This window comes from Bubalus bubalis, chromosome 18 (assembly GCF_019923935.1).
Source record: "Bubalus bubalis isolate 160015118507 breed Murrah chromosome 18, NDDB_SH_1, whole genome shotgun sequence".
NCBI classification, from domain to species: domain Eukaryota; kingdom Metazoa; phylum Chordata; class Mammalia; order Artiodactyla; family Bovidae; genus Bubalus; species Bubalus bubalis.
The window spans coordinates 6,200,423-6,210,730 of NC_059174.1; the positions used below are offsets into that span (position 1 = coordinate 6,200,423).

At 43.9% G+C, this 10,308-nt stretch overlaps 1 long non-coding RNA gene across 1 annotated transcript; it reads left to right on the forward strand.

The window, feature by feature from the left end:
- The first annotated feature begins 5,373 nt into the window (after positions 1-5,373).
- LOC123330218 lies at positions 5,374-7,600 on the forward strand. The gene is made up of 3 exons (XR_006545949.1): positions 5,374-5,506; positions 6,904-7,053; positions 7,464-7,600. It is a non-coding gene; the product is annotated as an uncharacterized LOC123330218 (long non-coding RNA).
- Positions 7,601-10,308: the final 2,708 nt, after the last annotated feature.

Below are 10,308 nucleotides of genomic sequence, written 5' to 3' on the forward strand. Positions count from 1 at the left end.
ACTGGGAATTAATTAAAAAAAAATACTGATGCCTGAGCCCCACCAGCCCCTGGAGATTCTGGTTTAACTGGTCTGGTGCAAGGCATCAACATTTTCTAAAGCCCCATAGGTGCATCCAAGGTTGAAACCTAGTCTCTAGGTTCAGAGACCTATTCATGCCCTAATTCTACTCATTCCTATCTCTCTAAATGATGCACAAGACTCTTGGGTATCCATACTGGGACATGCCCATCTCCCAATCCTTGCAGAATCCCATTCTCAGAAAATGTGATTAGGCAAGCAGCTGGACATAAAGACCCACCCCTAGACAGTGCTGATTGGACAAAAGCTAGACACCTCACCAGGGGGAACCAATCAGCTATCTCTTCTGGGAACAGGCCAGCAGAGGGGCTGACCACCTCTGCCCTGGGATGTTTAGGGCAGAGAGTGGGAAACAGGAGTACTCCAAAGCAAGAAAGTATGCCTGCCTTCTGCAGGGAGAATGAAGCAGGTGTGCAGAGAAAAGGGAGGGAAGAGGGACAGAGAGAATGAGACCTCTTCCATCCTGTGTTTCATGCCCTTAATATACACCTGTATCCTTACAATAAAGGAACAGAAACCTAAAGGCAGAGCTTTTTATGTCTGAGAGTCTAAGAAACTAATGGGCTCCTTCCAGGACCTCAAAGTCCCTTAGAAGGCTCATCCAACCACAAAGGGCCAGGTCGCATTCGACAGTGATCCCGGGATTTTAACCAGAGCAGAGGATCCCACGCTGGTGTCCTGATAGCCCACAGGGAGCCCGTGAAGGCAGTCATGGCACCCATGAGCCACTGCGATCATTGGAATGACCTATAGGATAACCCGTGTGGTAAGGTTTTCCTTGCTTTTGATTGCATATACATCAATGGAATTATACCACTTCTCCTGCTGATCAGAAGCCCGAGAGCTTTCACAGAGGGCTCTGATTAATAAAACAAACACACAGAATTACAAATGAATCCTTGAGAACATGGACTTCACAGGAGGAAATTAGTAAAGAGGTCCTTCGGTACTAAATAAAACAATGAAGTCAAGACTTCTTTATCTAGTCAACCATTTTTCAAAACCACCCTAGTGTTATTTCCACGAGATGGCTGATTAGAAACCAGGCTCCATGTTCATATAAATTCGGAAGATGCTGTGTATCATCCATGTTGGTCCTTCGCTATGGAGGATCACAGTACGTATGAGCACTTAAAGGCCCTGAGATGGACGGAAGCAAAATTAAATGTTTAATTTGGTCTTACCCATAATTTCCGTAAACGTTTGCCCACAGACCTTCCCAAGCACACCTTCAAAAAAATACTTCAGGAGTGGTGGTATGTTTTCAGGGGGAGAGCAGATAAATGGCTGTTCTAGATTCTTCTCCATTCTCCAGTGGTGGCAGCACTTATTTTAAAGCAGAGGGAAGGCGTCCAGTATCGTAACCACAAAGTGCTTCGCAAACAAATCAGACCCTGCACGGCGTCAAGGTCAAAGTTTTGCTCCATAGAACACTGACGGGGGCCAAGTACGGCAGGATGTTTACTCTGCCAGGTGCTTACATACATTATCATATTTAATCCTCTGCAGAAGCCTTTGAGGGGGCATCCCTATTTTACAGATGCAGAAGTTGTGTATCCTTTTTCACGTGACCGTAGTCACAGATTTTGCTGACGACTTTTTATTAAATGGGGCTTTCAATGGCGTGATTTAACGCTGATTTATCTTCACTATCCAGCAATTTCCTGAGTGTCAACTGTGTACCTGACACTTTGCACATTACAGGGCATTAAGGAAATGCACCATCTATTATTTTTTAAATGCTCTTGAAATGACAATCTTTATCTTTGAGTAGGAAAAGGCTGCTCTGTGACCTACCACCATCAAAACCACAGGATCATTCGTTTTTTGGAGCTAGAGGGGTCCTTAGGGTCAAGATCATGTGAAGTGCTAGCCCCATCTTCTAGATCCTTCTCAGATTATAACGCATTTTCTTCTAGGCATCACTCAACCCCAGTCAGAAGAGGATGGCTAAGGAGGAGAGGGCAAATGAGCCTACATTACCCGTGCTGAGGTTAAACACTGAGCTGTTTTACTAGGAAAGAGAGAATAAGGTGGGTGAGGAGAGGTGGCATGGTGTCCAGCTAGAAATCCCTGCATGCTTGTGGTGTGAGGTCAAATCGTATCTGAATTGCTCCTAGGCCTGAGTTTCTACATCTCTATAAAGGGGATTAAAGTAACCCTCCCTCTGGCTGCTCTGAGGATCAGCAATGGCACAGGTCCTGGCTACCAGAGACACTCAATCAATGTGAAGCTCTGGATGACCATCAAAGGACAGATCACTGAGAGGATGATGGATGGAGGGGCATCATGGTCTCCAACTCCACGAAGTTTTCTCTAATGCCTGACCAACAGGTGACCACCCCGAAGGGACCAGAGGAAATGGTGACTATTAGCTCTGCAGTCACTGTTTTAAAATCTGACTCTCATGGTTTCTATACCTGCAGAGTTAGAGGGAAAAAATAAAAGTCATCAGCTTGAAACCTAGTTCATTTCTGAAATCCCTGAGACGTGGAATTGGAAAACAAGCCCTGTATGCATTTGGTAAGATACATGCATGTTTCAGCAACCAATATGGAAGTCTACTGCCTCTTCTTCTACATTGTTCCCTTCCTTTTGGCGATCCTCCCAAAAGCCGAACTCCAGATAACTTCTAACGCAGCCTCCCCAACGTCCTGGTTACATGAGCTGGCATTCTGGGTTCAAGTGTATGTCTCTGGTACCTTTGTAAAACTATTTTCCAGTTTCAGAAAATAAGACCCTGCTAATGAGCAAATCACAAGCAGAAGATCTGCTTTGAAAAACTAGTATTTCAATTAATGAGATGATCTGGCACTGATTTAAAATGATTACCTGTTTTGCCAATACGCATGAATGTCCTTCTTTCATTAAACATACTGTACCTCTGTTATACGTTGTGTTCTTTGTGTTTGAAATTTACAGAACATGTTCTTTTACTATTGTATTTTATTTTACTGGAACATTTTAGGGTTTGTTTCTTTGGGTTTGTGCCAGGGAACCTCCCATTTGCCCCAGTAACTGACCCACACCAACCTCTTCTCTGTAGTCATGAACCCCAAGTCTCAAGGCCTTGGACGCTGATAGCTCTATCCACATCTCTGAGCAATTTCATCTCCATTTTCATACACTGTATTATTTTTCAAATGTAAAGATTTTATTGTGTAGTGTCCTGTTTCTAGGTAGAATTCTATACCCCTTTTCATTTTTCATAGTAACAGTTTAATACTTAAGAGTTGGGAAGACATACAAGAAAGTCTGTAACGAGAAAACTTCAGGACACCCCCATATAAATAATTCTCATCTTCAATGCGACAGATATGAAACAGGGTTTCATGCACAACGCCTTTCAAAAAACTACACTTTTCAGATTCAAACCCAATAGTCCTGAGAAATAAAGGGCTAACTTTTGCTTGATATTAACCACAAATTACTTTTTCCTTTAAAAAATTAATTAAAAACATGAGATGGAATAAATATTTCAGGCAACCAGCAGCGAAATGGGAAAATACCATGTGTTTGGAGTTTTAGTGCCCTCTGAGTACAGAAATTTATTTGCAGCAAGCAGAAAATAGACAGCAAGCATAAAAATACAGCACAGTCCCCCTAGTAAAATTATTTATCAAGCTAACAAGGGAGGGACCCTTCTAGTAACAACAAGCCAACAAGGAAAAGACATGGCTTTATATTTTACCTTTGGGTTAGCAACCCAGTAAAAATGCCAACTGACAAGCACTTCACATAAACATTTCTTTCTAAATGAGCTTCCTTGTTAGAAGAAAGGAAAAAAAAAAATGTCTTTTTAGCTAAGGCACAGTATAGCTTACAGAGAACTCAAGCATATATACACTAACTCTTTAGGGCCAAAATAATATAACTGAAAGAAGAAGTTCATGTGAATGACAAACGGACTTAACAAATTTAAAGTTCATTGAAGAAAATGTGCTTATATTCTTATCACGGTATCCTCATAAGGATATCGACAGACGTCCACAGTTTTGTAAGATGATTTTTCCGGGCCATCTTAACAGTCTCCAAGAAAAGAATATATACATATATACTCATATATAAGATATATATGTACTGACATTGCCTCTACTGTACAAGCCTCATTGCTATATTTTTTTCCAAATATTTATTTTATGAGCAAAACCCCAAAGTCAGACTTCACAGTTTAACAATACCAAACTTTGATTATAAATTACAGATCACTTTACTGCAGCTTGCAATGGCCAAACCAAAAAAGGGGGGAGAAAAGAGAAGAAGAATAAAAGTGGGATGGGGGATCCTCGAGTTGAAACCAGACAGTGACTTGATCCCAAATAAATTTTAAAGAAATAGTAAAAAGATGCATTCTCAGATTAACTGCGCCCTCAATAGCTTGGAAAGTAACACCTGATGGATTTACAGTGAAATCACACACTTGAAACCCATCTTCCCTAAAGTGACACATCTGGTCATTAACCATGGCTCCCCCCCCCCCCAATTGTATCAGGAGACGATGCAGAATGTGAAGAACACTGTAAAACGTTGAGTAAAGATAGACAGAAACGTCTTGGTGGATCAGAATTCCTCCTCCCGCACCTCCCGCCACCGCACCCCCATCAGTGCCTTTAAAAATACAAATTTCTCAGCAACAGGGATGGAAAGGTTTTCGTTCCTAATATGATCTGGCTCGAATAAAATAGGATGAAAATTTAAAAAATAAAACGAAATCCTTCCTTACTTTTTTTTTTTCCCCTGTGGGGAGCCGGGTGACCGTCGCAGTGCTTGCTGCTGCTAAAAGCTCCAACCTCTGGAGCACTAGGGAACCCCTCGCTCTGGAGCAGGAACCCGATTGCGAGGCCCAAACTCTGCAACTCAAGACCTCCCAGCAGAGTTTGGGAGCGGGGCTGGTTCTCCGCCCACACACGTGTAGGGCGGGTTTAACCACATGTACGGGTCACGTGCCATTTGGTTACACCAACCCTGGGGCGTTTTCCACCGGGCTGGTCAGGTAGGGGAAACAAATTGGAGCGCCAACAGCGGTAACATCTTAATTAACCAGGGTCCCCATGGAGACCAGAGTGTTTCGAACGCATCCCATTTTTTACCAAGAATTTTATCCCCAACAACTCAGCTGGGGAAGACTCTGAAAGCAGCACATTTTGGGTCCACAGGCTTCACTGGACCAACAGAGCGCCGAGCACGTGGGAAACACGTGGGAAGGCCTTGCCTCCCTGGAAAGAAAGTGATGCCCAGGGGCCTCGCGTGCGCAGGTGTGATGGATCTCCAGCCGTTGCTGGGAGGTCTCCTCCCGGGCCGCCCAGCAGCCCCGAGGCTTCCAGAAAGCCTGTCCCATCCCAAACCACTGCTCCTTCCCTGGAAGGGAGAGCTCTGGTCCAGATCTCCAAACAAAGCACGTGTGCTTTCCTTCTACGACTCAGTGGTGAGGAACTGCTTCGCTTTGGGACTTTAAACGGAGAAAAAGAGAAGGAGAAAAAAGGGGGCGGGGAAAGTCTGGGGAAAATGAATAACGGAATAGTCTTTGGGCATCAGGACAGAACCGCCAGTAGGCACTACCCACTGAAGCGAAGGAACGAGACAGTGCTTCTCAACTGGGGTCCAGAAGATCAAAATCGGTGAAGGGGATTTCTGTTCCCTCTTGGCGACCCTCACCGCTGGGTGGAGAGCAAGGCCAGGCCTGCGTGCCCAGCAGAGTCCTCTGGCCTTCTGAAAAGCAGTGCAGGATTTCCAGCACTGTCAGACGTGTCTATGCACCCCAAGATGCTTTGAAAGGACTTTGAAGTGGGGGGGGGTGGGGGGGTTGGGGGGGTTGGGGGGGCTGGGGTGAAATAAGAAAGAAAAAATGTAAAAGGAAACAGGAAATTCTATTCCCTATTCAAGTCAGCCCAGTAAGAGACCCCGACTGTCAGCTTCCCCCCTGCCATTTCTTGTGCATCAGGAATGAACCTCATTTTAAAATATAAACAAGCCAGAGGCACACCATGGGGGGAGGCTCAAACCCTTTAATTAACCACCATCCATTAAAAAAAAAAAAAAAAGGTCTCCACTTGGATTAAGTTTGGGGTAGGGGTTCAACCCTGGTGTCAGAATCCCTTTAAATAATTGCTAACACTCTCCCCACCCCCCGCCCCAATGACTGAGGTCTCTGCTTGGCTGCTGGCAGGAGCCAGAGAAGAAGAAAAGAAACTTTGTCTGTAGCACCCAATTTAAAGGAGGCAGTGACCTTAGGGTCAATTTCAGATCAATCCGATTCTCACCTCCACTGCCTACCTGCTAGCAAATGAAGTTACTGTGCTTTTCTATAGACTGAAAGGGCTAAAAGGAAATTGTCATTTGCTGCAAGTGATGACCCCTTATTAGAGGATGGATGCTTGCTGAAAGGAACATGGAAAACAACTCCCTTCCTCTTTTTTGTCACTCTCACCTCACCAGCGATTAAGGTGTAAGATGCACCCCTGGCTTGATAATTAGGTGTTAATATCTCCCAGCAGCTTATACTGGAGGCCAGGGCTGTGTTGTCTCCAGTGACAATAACTGTAATTCCCACAGCTGGTCTGACTTGCCCACTCAACACCTGACACTCCTTCCCCCTCCCTTCCCCAGTATTAATTCCCATCTGAAATTATATAAATGCTAATGGCTTTATTACGTTTCCCGTAGATGCTGGAAAGAGAGGCACTCTGAATTTTGCCATTGGCTTACCCTTGTCCCAGCATTTTCCAAATACTGCAAAAAAGAAAAAAAAAAAAAAGGAAAATAAAAAATAAAAGCAAAACCAACCCTTCTGCATAGCTCATTTATTGCTGATAATTTCATTAGGTGCCAGGAAAAGCAAAAAATGCAGACACTAAACAACAGCTTTACAGTGATTTTTGGATCGAGGAAATGAAAGACTCAGCAAGCTGGAGGCGAAGAGAGTTTCAACATTGGCATCTGTGAACGGCAGCAATAAATCTGAGATTCTGGCAGGTGACTGAATGTGTGCTTTTAGAAGGAAAGCTCTTGACAGAAGCATCGTTTTGTTTTAAATAACGAGTGCTATACTCCTGTGCAAAAACCCTTCTCCCTCCCACCACGCCTGCCCCCACCAAATGCATAATGTCTCTTTCTTTAAGATAACCCCTTCAATAGCATCCTAAGGACCACTGAAAATAATGGGACTTCATTAAGCTGGTTGCCCTGTACTTGTTCTGCCATAATTGATCGATTAAACCTGCTCACAAGTAGGGCCAGTGTCCACAGAAGGACGTTAGGCAGCCTTGTGTGGGAAGGAGGGTGGGGGGGGTGGCTATCTAAACAAACAACAACAATTTGATAAGGTAAGCCCCAGTACTAAACAGTTGAAACAGAATTATTTTCCCTTCCTTTCTCACACACAGTGATGTCATTTGCTGAAGACACACTCCTGGAATCTCTGAGGGGTTGGTCCACTCTCCAGATCTGCATGCCAGACTGCACCTACTCTTTGCTGTCCTCCGCAGCGGGGCACTTACTCTGAAAGCGGAGTCCTGAGAGGCCCTGAGAGGTCTGCAGTGAAGCCAGAGTCCAGGCCAGCCACTGTTCTCACGCGGGCTTTTCAAACACAGGTGCTGAGAAGTGAAAACTTAGGTTCTGTGTTTTTCATACAGCCTTTGCCTGAGAACACCTGATTCACCATTTCTCTTAAAAGATGTTGATGGACTCTGCGAGGGAAATAACGGTTACAGCATCTGTAATTCTATGTCTGAATTAAACAGCTGTGCTCAGGAACCCACATGGACACTGGGCATCAGGCATCCATGCTTGCATTTTATTTCTGGGTGATCACGGGCAGCGATGTGGGAGGACACGTTATACAAAATAGAAACGAGATTCCGGAGTCTTTTACTGTGTTTTTGTTTATATCCCAGCTGGTAACAGAGTAAAGCCTCCCTTACGTTGGTTTGAATTCACATTGGTATAGTTAGGATAAAACATTTTCCACCCAGCTAACTGTAAGATTAGGAAGAAAGAAAAACTGATGGGTACTTAGAACCTGGGGCAGAGCTGTTTATACGAATTCCATCAGGAATCTCCCACGAGTGACGGAAAAGCTACAAACAGGCCTCTCCCCTGTGTGTGTCCCACCTGCCCTGCCCCAGGGCAGCTCTGTTAAGGCTCGGATGCATCCGGGTGGGTCTGAGAGAATGTCAGGAACATCTGTAAGGGTAGAGCAGACACATCAGCTGGCTCAGGTCCACCACCACCTCCTGAAATTAGCGTTTCAGCACACAAGACGAAAGAGCGTGTATTAAAGTCCTGTCTGCTTTCAGTTTTGGTGCAAGCTATGAGTAGCTGTTAATCTCCTTTTGACAATTCACCCTAAGGAACAGCCTCCAAGGTGAATTCCAAAGCCACCCTTGGCCTTAGGGTCACGCAACACCATCACCTGTTTCCATGGCAATGATGCTAACGTGACACCTGACCCGGGGTGCTACCATGGAAAAAACTGACATCAGACAGCACTGTGGGAGCACTGTTGTCTTGGCGCATTAGAAGTCCTTCCTTAGAAGGCACGACCTCGACAAATGACGCACTTGGGCAGACTTGCGTGTGTTAAGCTGAAGCATGCACTAGTGGGAAATGTTCAGATCAAGAGGTGCTACAGAAATGGAGCATTTCATCTGATGGTGACAGCCCTTAGGATCGCTATTTTCTAATAGTACCAAGAACCATAATATAATCTAGACTATGTTTATGAGAATAAATAAAAGGTAATTAAATGCCTCCCCAAATGGCTTCTAATCTAATTCTCAGACTTTCGTCTAGAAAATGGCCAGAAATAAGTCACGAAGTTGTACATAATAGAAATCAACAGGAGAGTAGAAAACTACGGTTGCCCATTTCTGGCTTCCGGGACTGAAATCTCTTAACCAAAGTGACTTTCTAAAAATAAACTAACTCTCCCAAGAGTATCAAATATTAAACTTTTCATATATCCACTTATAATATCTAATATCACAGAGTAACTTTGAGGAATTGTTCTCCTACCCAATGTCCCCATCTGGCCAAATGCCTTTCTCTTCCTGGTTCTCACCTGTCAATCATGTGCACAGCTGAAATTTGATTTCTCTCCCACCAGTAACCTTATATGAAGTATTACCGGGGGGGTCAAGACCCGTGTGAACCTTGCCTTAAAAGTTCATTAACTCTTTGCTCAAAATGGATGGTTTCAGTGTAACAAAACCTGCCCGGTGGGTCTAGATCATCCTATTTAATAGATAGCTTTCAAACTTCAATTATAAAGACAGGGAGAGAAGAAAGGGATAAAGTTTTGATATAGCATGCACACACGAGAACACACAAATTAATCCCAATGGTATACACTGAGTTAAAAATCTTCATATGAGAACTATTAAAGAAAATGTTAATTTTGTTTAAGGCTAGGAAAGAAATCATGTTAAACAGTCACAGTCCAGTTACTCAAAGGCTTTCCCAATAACAGTATGTAAAAGTAAGTAATCAGATACCATGTTTGAAGAGTGGGGGGAAAATGTGGGTCTGTTTTCTGACATTCTCAATTCACTGGATTCTTAAAGTGTCTCCTTGGCAAAGAGTAGCAATATGACAATGTGACTTAAACCAAAAGCTGTATTTCATGCAAATTTCTCAGCAAGCAAATTTCATTAAAAAAACAAACAAACAAACTTCATTCCATTAGCCAATAAGAGGTAACAGGAATACATAAAATGATAAGGCTAAATACTTATTGGTGTAAGAGCGTTGGTCTGGTTCTCCAAACGAGTAGGATTCATAATTAAATTCACCCTGGGAACCTTGTAATTGCAAACCCATTTAAATAGCTTAATTTCAATTTTTTTTTTGTCAGTGAAAATCAGATTTCTGACCCCGATATCCTCCTTCAGCCTAGTGGGGAGTGGCTCCAAACTCATATTTGGACGCAGAGGAGGGACACAGTGTGTTTTGAAATTACACTAACTTTTCCAAATGTGAGCATGCAGTGAGTTATAGGAGACGGTAAATTTGGAATGGTTATGTGAAGCCGGCCAATGGCCACGGATTCTAACGGCACCGATTGGCCCAGATTGTCTGACATTCAGGCAGAAAGACCGAGCAGCTCTTTGGGAGTCGAGAGACTCATGCTGGTTCAGGCTGAAGGTCTGAGATCCGCTCAGACTGGCTGAGAGCTCTGTACCCCACGCCTCCGTGAGGACAAGAGCGCAGAAAGGCATGCATGCTGGTCTC